Consider the following 11,522-nt stretch of genomic DNA (forward strand, 5'->3'; position numbering starts at 1 on the left):
TTCATGAAATTTTTTACTTGGATTAAAAAAAAAACCAGATGGAAAGATGTTTGAAGGCCTGAAAGGTTTTAATATTAGCAGATGGATTGAGAAACATCTTTCAGTGATAGAAGTTGGTTTATTCATTGTGCATTGACCTCTTCATTAATTAGAAGTTTAATCGTTTCACTTCATGTAGCAAATGAACTCAGGGGTATATGTTATTTCATACAAAAAACAGTAAATTCTTTAAAATATATTAATTATTTAAAACAGTGTTAGAGCATCATTACTCAAAATATATTTGCATGGCAATCACTATTTCATTAGATTATTTCAAATACAGTGATCAGGATGCCTAATGAAGCACTTAAAATATTTTTCTCTTGAGTAGTATCTGAATACTGATGAGTAATATTTTAGGGTGTTTAATGGAGTTTTCTTATTTTTTACAAGAATGCACATTTGAATAAGTGCATATATACAGAACAGAGCTTCAGCATTTTGTAAGGCAATATTCACTCTATGGTAATATAGACACAATACTATAAAATGTTTAAGAAAGCATCCTAAATGTTTTAGTGGGGTGTATGGGAAAAACTTTTTTTTTAAAAAAAAGATTTTATTTATTTAAGAAGCAGAGAGAGACCATGAGTAAGGGGAGGGGCAGAGGGAGAAGGAGAGAATTTCAAGCAGACTGCACTGAGCACAGAGCCCTGCACAGGGTTTCAGTCCTATGACCCTGAGATCGTTACCTGAGCTGAAGTGAAGAGTGGGACACTTAATGCATGGAGCCACTCAGGCTGCCCCAAGAGGGATAACTTTCAATGAAGTTGCAATGTCACTGAGTCCATATGTTTCTTCTGTGATTAAAATGATTTCATCTTGAATCCCATTCAGAAATTAACTTGCCTAATAATGACAGTGAAACAAGTACAGGAAATGCTACTACTAGTAATAACCATGGCAACATTAAGTGATTTCTATGTTCCATTTCCTATTCTGTGCTCTTTGGAAGTATTCATTTATTTGATCTTTTCACCAAGACTCTGAAGTAAGTATGATTTCAGTTCCTATATTATAGGTAAAGAAATGTCAGTATAGATTATGTGAAGAGCTCAAGTCAAAAAGCCAGTGAGATTCAAATCAGCACCTGTAACATATTACTCAGAATTGCACGATATTGTTTTCTCATCAACAGCCAAATTACTGTTCAGAAATTAGAGATGGACAAATTTATGGCTGAAAGCAGTCATTCCCAAGTGAAACCAAGTTCTAATATTATGAAGGTTTTAAAATAAAATTTCCTTAGAATCTAGTTTATGATGACAATTTATAGAGAACAAGCCTAAGCATAGCATTAGCCTTAGGATTCTTATATTTACAACGACAGTCATTCTCAGCATAGAAGGAAATGGACAACAGTGAGGGACTATGAAGAGAGAGCTCCAGAATGTGCATAAAGTCAAGTGGAGGAGGAGGTGAATTTGAAGCAGGTTCATATAGACACTTGGTCACATAGAATGAAGGTTCTGACGTATTTCTGGTAAGGGATAACTAGCACTGTATTTCCTACTCTATACAGTTTATAACAAACATATTTACGTCAGAGTTAATGTAAAGCAAAATGCATATACTTACTCCATCATGGAAATTTACTTGTTTTTAATGAACCCTTAAGTGATCCTCAAAAAACTTGTAGCTACAGAACACTGTAGCTCTTGTTTTACAGAGATACCTCTGATTAGTGAACCATAAGAGTATAAGATACTCGTAAAACACTTATCCCAGTGCTTGGCACATAATTATGTTCACAATAATGTTATTGCAAATACAAGTATCATCAAGACTCTGATGTCCAGAAAAGATTAAACAGTTCTGCTTTATAATACAAACCAACTTTTAAAGATTTCAATGCAAAAAAATTCCAGTGTTACAGTCTCCAGAGGTCAGCATTATTGGGCACAGAAGATTGGAGAATAAGTGCAGGCTGGGGAAGAGGGAAAAAGGAAACTATCTATCATATTGGTCATTTTCTCTTCTCCAAGTTTACTATAAAAGCCGATGATGTTTAAATCTATAGGAGACCAGACATGGAGTTTGTATATACACAGAGTGGTGGTTAGAAAAATGAACCTTGGGATTTATATAGGTATAACTATAGCTATAAATATAAATTTAGATTTATAGTTAAATTTTAGATGTATATATTTATCTATATATCTTTATATATGTTAAGATAGTAGTGATCTGTATATAGTCATACAGATATGCTTATGTTAAAAATTATCATATTTATAAATAAAAGCATAGAGAATTAGCACAACATAGGCATATGCAGACACCCACCTGCCTGTAGGTGTGAGTGTGTGTGTGTGTGTGTGTGTGTGTGTGTCGCCCAGCACAGGGTATAATTATTTGAAAGTAAGTGATAGACATACGAACTTCAGCATGCATCTTTTAAGCAAAAGGACCTTTACATAACTTCAATACATTACCATATCTGAGACAATTGGCAATAACTTTAAACTATCATTTACAATCAATCCATGTTCAACTTTTCTCTGTGGCTCAATATTTGATTTGATTCAAGATATAATTTAGGCTTGTGTGGTATATTTGCTTGTTATGTCTATGTAGCAACTTCTTTTTTCCCTTTTATTTAAATTCAGTTAACATAGTGTATCATTAGTTTCAGAGGTTGAGCTCAGTGATTCATCTGTTGTATATCACACTCAGTGCTCATCACATCACATGCCCTCCTTAATGCTCATCACCCCATTACCCCATTCCCCACTCCTCCCCTCCAGCAACTCTCAGTTTGTTTTCTAGAGTTATAAATCTTGTATGGTTTGTTTTCCTCTCTGGTTTCAACCTTTTTTCTCCCTTCCTATCATCCTGTGTTTTGCTTCTTAAATTCCACATCCACATATGAGTGAAATCATATGATAATTGTCTTTCTCTGACTGACTTATTTTGCTCAGCATCATACCCTCCAGTTCCATCCACATCCGTATGAATGGTAAGACTTTCTCTTTTTAGATGGCTGAGCAATATTCCATTGTATGTGGAATATACCACATGTTCTTTATCCATTTATCTGTCGATGGACATCTGTGCTGTTTCCACAGTTTGACATTTAGCAACTTTTAATCTATGAAAGTTACCTGTTGGTTGTTTTTCATGACATTGACTACCTTAAAAGTCAAGGTCATGCTATTTTATTGATTTTGTTCTCATATTCTGGGTGAGTCTGTTTCCCTTGGGATTAGATCTCTAATAAACAATGCTTCTTCAACAGTATGAGGTGATAGTTCTTATTGATCCCATGAGGAGGAATATCACTCCCTAGTTAAGGTAGTCACACCCACTTTCCAATGTGCAAATGAATGCATCCCTTTGTCAATAGTGAGTAAGCCATGGGATGATATCTGGGACCCACTTCAATAACTTCTTCAGAAATCTTTCTTCCTATTGTGTAATATCTGTTGTTGGTATTCACCTGAATCAATTATTATAGTAATGGTTCCAAAATGATTTTTATAATTCTAAAATTACTTCTATATTCAATAGCTGAAATTATACTTTAGAAAGAATTTCTTTTTCTCCCTTTTCTATTTTCATATTACATTTATTTTGTGAATAATCTAAATTATATGCCACTCTACATGAATATGCTTTTTATTATTGCAGAATAAAGAGTGAAGTTTTCTTTTTTTTTAAGACTTTATTTATATATTCATGAGAGACAAAGAGAGGCAGAGACACAGGCAGAAGGAGAAGCAGGCTCCATGGAGGGAACCCGATGTAGGACTCGATCCCAGGACTCCAGGATCACGCCTGGGCCGAAGGGAGGCACTCAACCACTGAGCCACCCACGCATCCCAGGAGTGAAGTTTTCTAAGAGTTTAATGATTTTACTTGAAATGATCTCACTAAAATGACCATGTGGCACTCAACAGTATGACTCAAGAGAAAAAATACAAAAAAATCACAAATTACTGGTTAGATATAGTAATATAAGGGACAATTTTTAAACAAGCTTACTTAGAGAGATGGATCTTTCAAAATGGTTGTGAATCATGGGCTTTTAAGATAAGAACAAGCATTATTTAAACAATTCAAAATGTTAATCCCATTGCTTATTCTGTTTAGATATATTCATAGGGGCATAAAGAAATTCACCCACTGAATTACTTCTGTTATTTCAACAATGAACTTTGTGAATTGGAGTTTTCCAAATTAATGGTGCAAAGATCCTAAAAGTTTCTGAAATGTTTCAAGTGGAACAAATTATAAACACCCAAGTAATTCCTATATATTTAACCCCAAAATGTATACACTGATAAAAATAGATAAAAAGTCATTGATTGCAACTTTTTTTTAGTTTGTATTTTTGCTTTTTGAAGAATTTTCAAATAAATTTTAATTATTTTTCATAAAGCAATACATTCCAATGGGACAAAATTAAATGGGAAATCTCCTCACCTCATTCACAACTATGCGGCCCCTCAGTTATCTTTCAGGGGCCATTTCTCTCAGGTTTTCTATGTGAACACAAATCCAAATGCATTTCTATGAATATGTGTGAACTCATGTCTGTTATCTTTTCACAAATGTGAGCAAACTTTATGTAATTTTCTGTGTCTTACTTGTTCAGTTATCACTATATTTTAGAGATTCCATGAAAGTATGTGCATACAGCTGCCTTGTAATTTCTAACAGCTGCATAGAATTTCATTATATCAAAGTATCACAGTTCAATTTAACTAACTACTTTTTATGAGGTGTTTAGATATTTATATGACTGCTAATCTCTTAATATTTTAAAGAGTGCCAACGTAAATATCCTACACATAAATTCTTAGAAATGTGATTACGGGTGAAAGCATTTGCACTGTAATTGTGAATCATCTCTCCAAATACCCTTCTAATAAAAGCTCTTTGCTAAGAGTTTTTATGTACCATACCATCCTCCTTTAAATATTATTAATCTACTATATGTGTTTATTAGCTTACACTAAAGGTCATTGCATTTTTGTCAGAAATTATTTGATGACTTATTTGGTGCCCAGCATTGAAGTAACACTGGAAACATCATTGATATTGCTTGAACAACACAAAGGAGTACGTTCATGTTATGATCGCGCTGGGTAATATTCATTGTCAGAGTGATGCCAGTACAATTGGGGAGTAGAAGTGGGAGGAGGTAAAAGCATCTCAAAAACAGACAGTTTGGGTTCATGATACAAATGTTTGTTTTCAAGAATAGAATAGATACAGTTCAAATTCCCCCATATTAATTTTCTTCCCTTCCAGCAAGAATAGAAGGGCCAGGTTTGCATTCCCCATTCTTCTTTGACCCCTGGAGACATCTCTTGGGAAATCACACAAAACTTCATGAAAGGTTTGAAATGAATCTCTGTCACTACCAGGCAATTTTCCTGTACAAACAAAAACTCTTTGCTCCCTAGGGCCAACCTACCATTTAATAGTAAAGCTGCAATATCTCAGCCCTCATTTCCGTGGCAGAATGGCTGCCAGCTGGTCTTAAAACAGGGATATGAGGTTTTAAGTCCTCCAAATAGTCATTTTCCCTGATAGCTTGACAATAAGCAAATACTATTTTTTTTGAATTACTGAATACCATTTCTAAAATAATGTGAAATACCAAATATTACTGTTTGCATATATTCTGCATTCACAGCTACTTAAAAATAATCTATAGGAAATAGCAAATACATTAAGTCATATTGGTGACTGAAATCACTTGAAAAAAACTGGCAACATCACACTGTGTGCATGCTGTAGTTTTGTTTATGCATTGATGATCTGAGAGATGAAGAAAAATAAAGAAACAATTAAAAACAAATACATATTCAATGTTAATCAGCAAATTTTCTTCCACCGAACAGAAAACAAAATTTGTAATGGCAGCAAATTACCTATTTTAAGCTTATACATGCCTCCAAACAGTTGCAACTTGGTATATCTTTGTGGATCAAAAAATTAATAATGAAGCTGAAGACATGCCATAGCAAACAACCGTCTACAATATTAGGACACAGCTTTCTTGCTCTTTGATCTACACTCGCTTTCATGATGAAAACAAAAATAAAACACATGTGTGTATTCTGAAATTAATGTTTCTGCCCGATTTCAACTTACATAGTGTATTGATGAAAAGGATATGATACCCGTAATCAAGTAGTTTGTTTTTATTTTTTGTCATCTGGGCACGAATCTTTAAAAACTCAAGAATCTTCATATTGAATGATAATGCCACTTCAGAGAAGGGTAAAGCTGGCTTGCTTCTAGAAAGTGCCTAGTGTCCCTATTTTGTTTTGACTTGACTCATCATTGCTCCCTAATCACAATGGAAAGTGTAGACTGAATTTTGGGCTTCCTGGAGATCAAAATACTCACCTACTCCTCAAATTTTCACTCTTTCATAAGCCAATTCTGTGCTATGATCACTTCTGCCAGGAGAAATTTAGAAATACATCTTAATGCTGTGTGCATTTATACACTTTTATTCAGTAATTTTTTAAGTGGAAAATCTGTGACTGTAATTCAACAATAAGTTGACAATATGAAATATGAAGACAACAGCAAATGAAAAGTCAAAGTAAGTTTGTTCTTTGGTTAAAGAGCATTTGGAAAGCAAAAGAAAACACTCACACAAAATGCATCTTAGTCAGGAAATAGGACTAATAAGCTCTGAAATTCTAGGCCGGTGATGAGAATTCCACTGCATGAAGCAACAATCAAATATTACCCACTATAACATTCTTCCATTAATGTAGGTCACATTTCCTACAGAATTTTTTTCATACCGCCTCACTTGCTCAAGTAAAATATGAAATAGAGACCAAATTTGAGAATCCCCTGAGCAGATAGAACCATTGAAGACACATAAACTAAACTAAATGTGGCTTAATTCAGGAATGTAAGTAAAACTTACCTTAGGTTATTTCTTGTAAAAGCCTCTGATAATCATGAGAGAAATGTAAGTCATTTTCAGAAATGACATAAGATAATCACTTTTAACCAATCTCCTGCTGTCTGGGAAACCCCATTGTAATTACCAGTCATTGTAAACATTAAATAACTTCCTTATTCTCACTTTATAAGCCATCTGTGATGTCACACCACTGAGCTTCATATGAGTTTTGGATTTGAAAACTCCCAGTTCATAAAATGTACTTATATGCTCAATAAACTCTTGCTGAGGACTGTTTTATTGATCTGTTGGTTTTACTTTTGCTTTTTCTGAATTTTTTATCCACCAACGGAGGCCAGTAGTTAGGAAGCAGCTTACATTCAGTTAAAGTTTTATATGGAAGGAAAAAAAAAGTTTTATATGGAAGGACACATTTATGCTTCCATACCTATGAAAATAAGTTGATTTTCATTGTTCCTGGATTCAGTGTTTGCGAATTTGCCTCTTCACTGAAATGTATGTGTAACCACAAACAATATTTGCCACACTTTTAGGAATTATTTGCAGACATGTGCAAAATGGTAACAAATTTGAGAGGCTCCATACACTCATTCCCACCTGAGGGGGCACTCCACCTTCTTGTTTCAGCTCTCATGTTGTAATCAAGTGTCCTTGTGGTGGTTAGTGGCAGGTGTTTTTGCATTTTTGTGCTTTTTGTTGGTAATTTCACTATTTAGAATGGTCCATCAATGTACCACTGCAGTGCTGTCTGGTGTTCCTAAATACAAGAAGGCTGTGATGGGCCCGACAGAGCAAATAAATGTGTTAGATGAACTCCATGCTGGCATTAGTTATGGTTCTGTTTTCAGTGAGTTCGATGTTAATGAATCAACATGAATATCAAGCAAGGTGTCTTTAAACAGAAACACATGTAAGACAGGTGATACATTGATTGATTGTTGAAGATGTTGTGACCAGAGGCTTGCGAGAACCTAATTTTGCATCCCTGAGGTCCATAGTGGGTCAGTATTCACTAATTCTGTGTTATGGTGACTTTATGGAACATAAATGCAATGGACACCAAAAACCAACAGTTAGATATATTTGGATTACTTTTGAGGGCTTGGAAAGAAAGCTCAGACACCTTTTTTCTTCTAAAATTACTCTATGTTGCTGATTTATCTAATGTTTTAATGCTTTGTCTAAAGGAAGTTCATGTTTGTTTTCCTACCCACCACAGAGCCTGACACCTGGGACATGTGGACTGAAATGAATGATGGAAAGCTCAGAGTATTACAAATATTAGCAATATGATGTTCCAGAAAACACAACTCTTTAGAAGGTTGGCTATTTTTACTTGCAACCTCTGTGATTCTGAGTTTGAATCATGGGGCAAAGTTGAACCTTGGGCAAAATTAGAATGTGCACAAAAGTATACATTTGCTTCAATGAACATTAAGTTGTTACATGTCCAATCTCTCTCCTAGAATATTAACTATTATGAAAATCTTGTTGGAGCTAAAAATACCTATGACATGATAAGGAACTCTTACACATGAATATATTTCTGTTTTAATAATAATCTTAACTTCCAAAGAAATGATAATGTGAGAATGTTTAGTTCATGGGTTGACAGCAGCTTTGGGTGTCATATAAAACCAAGACCAAAGACTTAATTACGCATTTCCCAAAAGAAGTGTAATGGTCAATAATTCTATGACAGTATGCTCAACCTCATTGCTAATCAAAGAGTGTCAATAAAATAAAATCACCAGTTGAAATCATTGGCTATGTTTTATTGATTACCTGGTTATTGGTTACACAGCTATGTATTTTTAAAGAATTTATTTTTAAATAAACACCAACACATTTTCTATACTTTTCTGCATACATGAAACATTTCACAATTACAAAGTAAAAGAAAAAAATTCATGAAGAACCATTTCTTTATTAAAAAAACAGTTTCTGTGCGAAGTTTAATTTTTTATAAAACCATATTCCCATAAACCAGTAATAATTATGCCACTTTCCTCCTAATATTCAAGATGCTGCTGCATGGGACAGAACACAAAGCAAAACAAAACAAAAAACTAGTAAAAGAGTAGTAGAGCTTGATTCTAAGATGTAAACTGAAACATTAATATTTAAAACAATAGAAGAGAGGAGCCTGGGTGGCTCACTCAGTTAAATGTCCAACTCTTGGTTTCAGCTCGGGTCATGATCTCAAGATCCTGGGATCTCCCTGCACGGGGCTCCACATTCAAATGGGGAGTCAGCTGGAGATGCTCTCTCCGTCTACCTCTGTCCCTCCACACATATACCCTCTGTCACTCAAATAAATAAGTCTTAAAAAAATAAAAAATGAGAAAGAAAATGTAGTAAAATTATTGCAAACAGTAGATTTTTTAAGATGATACATTCACAAACTAAAAGGTAAAACAGAGGTGCCTGGGCGGCTTAGTCAGTTGAGCATCCAACTCTTGGTTTCTGATCAGAGTCTCAGGATCTTGGGACCGAGCCCCACATGGGGATCCATGCTCAGCAGGGAGTCTGCTTAAAGATTCTCTCTCCCTCTCTCTCTGCCCCTTCCTCTGTTCATGCTCTCTAAAATCAAGCAATCAATCTTTTTTTTAAAAAAAGTAAATAATAAAACTTTCTTAATCAGAAAAGTAAAAAGAATTTAATAAAAAACAATTTCTTTTAATAAAAAGAATAGACTCTAGCCATCACATTTTGCACCAGCCTTGCTCCTAGACAGAATCCTTTATCTTTCACAATGGTTTTTGTTTTGAACCAAGTTTAAAAAAAAAAAAAAAAATTTCTGAGTCTTTAACCTGTATTTGAAGGTTTAACTATACCTCCCACCTGTCTCAGCATTGATGTTGTCACCATGCTTATTTCCTTTACCGATAATGATTTAAACTAGGTGACAGACCTACAATAGAATTTTCCCTTCATCTAGTATGGGTGCTATTTCCTGGTGACCACTTGGTAAGCTAGAGATATTAGCTCTCCTTCCATCTCTTAGTTTCTTCACTTCTTCCTTACTTTCTCTGATGGACCCAATGCCTTGGATTCCATGTCTTCCTTGTTCTTTATTATTGAGGGGTGTGGGGGAGCAAAATTTAAAAGTCCTCAAATGTAAAAAATATGGTTTTACTTGATAAATATAGACTTATGCTTTTAAATTTTTTTGCTTCAATATTAGGACACTTGGGATTTAAGATTACTTTTCGAAAAATTACAAAATGAAGAATGCAAAAAACTCATACCCAAATGAAATCAACTGAATCTGAGGTTTATAAAATATCTTTTCTACCTTCTGTTGTCAGGAACTACACACATAAACATACACACATGACAAGCTCTATAGCTTAGGCTTTGTCCATATGTATACATTCTGCAGAAGCTTGAGCAGGGACTGGGGACAGCGAATTGACTCCCCCTTTTAAAAAATTTATTCATGAGAGACACACACACACAGAGGCAGAGACACAGGTAAAGGGAGAAGCAGTCTCCCTGTAGAGAGCCCGATGCGGGACTCGATCCCAGAACCTGGGATCATGTCCAGAGCTGAAGACAGGTGCTCAACCATTGAGCCACCCAGGCACCTGGGAATTGACCTTTAATATAAAAGCCATACAAGGGAAAAAGTAAGAAGTGGTGACTACTTTTCTAAAAGATGTTAGAATGAAAGCCCCAAGGCTCATGAACGTATTTCTTATTTACCTGCATCATTTCTCTTGTCTTGAATTATTCACACCTTGCCTGAATGATCACTACCTATTTTTTTATACTTCTTGAATGCAACGAAAATTTTGGAGTGTGGAAGGAGCACACATGCAATGTGCCTGCTGAATATCAACTTAATTCCTCAATGGCAATGAGAGAGGGGAAGAGAGCGAAGAAGGCAAGAAGGGAGCTGAGAAGGCAGAGAGAAGGGAAGGAGCAAGGTTGGAGGACAAGGTCAAAGAAGGAAGGAGGGAAAGACTCCCGAGAGGCAGCAGGTATCGCTGGGAAAGAAGGGCTCCAGGAAGAGTCCACTGCTCTCTGTACTGAGGTACAGCGATTCACCTCACAGTGGCAGAATATAACATTCAAAGACAAAGATTATTTATTTAGCACTGGCCCTACCTCCAATCAATGAAATCAATCTTTGGATGCCAGGTGCAGCAAATGGCATTTTTTTAAAAGCCCCCAAATTGATTCTAATTTGCTGAAAGCCTTGAGCATGGCCTCGTGGGGTGGAAAACATATAATTAAAAAAGTAAAATTGGAATGATATAACACGCAAAGAGAGAATTTTGGAGGAGTTAAACAAGAGAAAGTGGCACACGTTCAGCCTCACATTTCAAAATTGCATTTATCTGACTTAATCTGGAGCTAGCAAATTGGTATAGTTCCAGCAGGGACACGGGCAAGGACGGAGGAGGGATTTTTAGGTAATTATATTAGATACTGCTTTCTCGGCATCCCAGGGAATGTAGCTGAATCTGTAAGGCCGGGCTTTACTCAAGAAAATTTCTTTCACTCCCTCTGAAAGTACCCTAGCCTCCATGAGGACAGATCAGTTTTGTGCAGATGATTTCAGCTAAGTCCT

This window comes from Vulpes lagopus, chromosome 24 (assembly GCF_018345385.1).
Source record: "Vulpes lagopus strain Blue_001 chromosome 24, ASM1834538v1, whole genome shotgun sequence".
NCBI lineage: Eukaryota > Metazoa > Chordata > Mammalia > Carnivora > Canidae > Vulpes > Vulpes lagopus.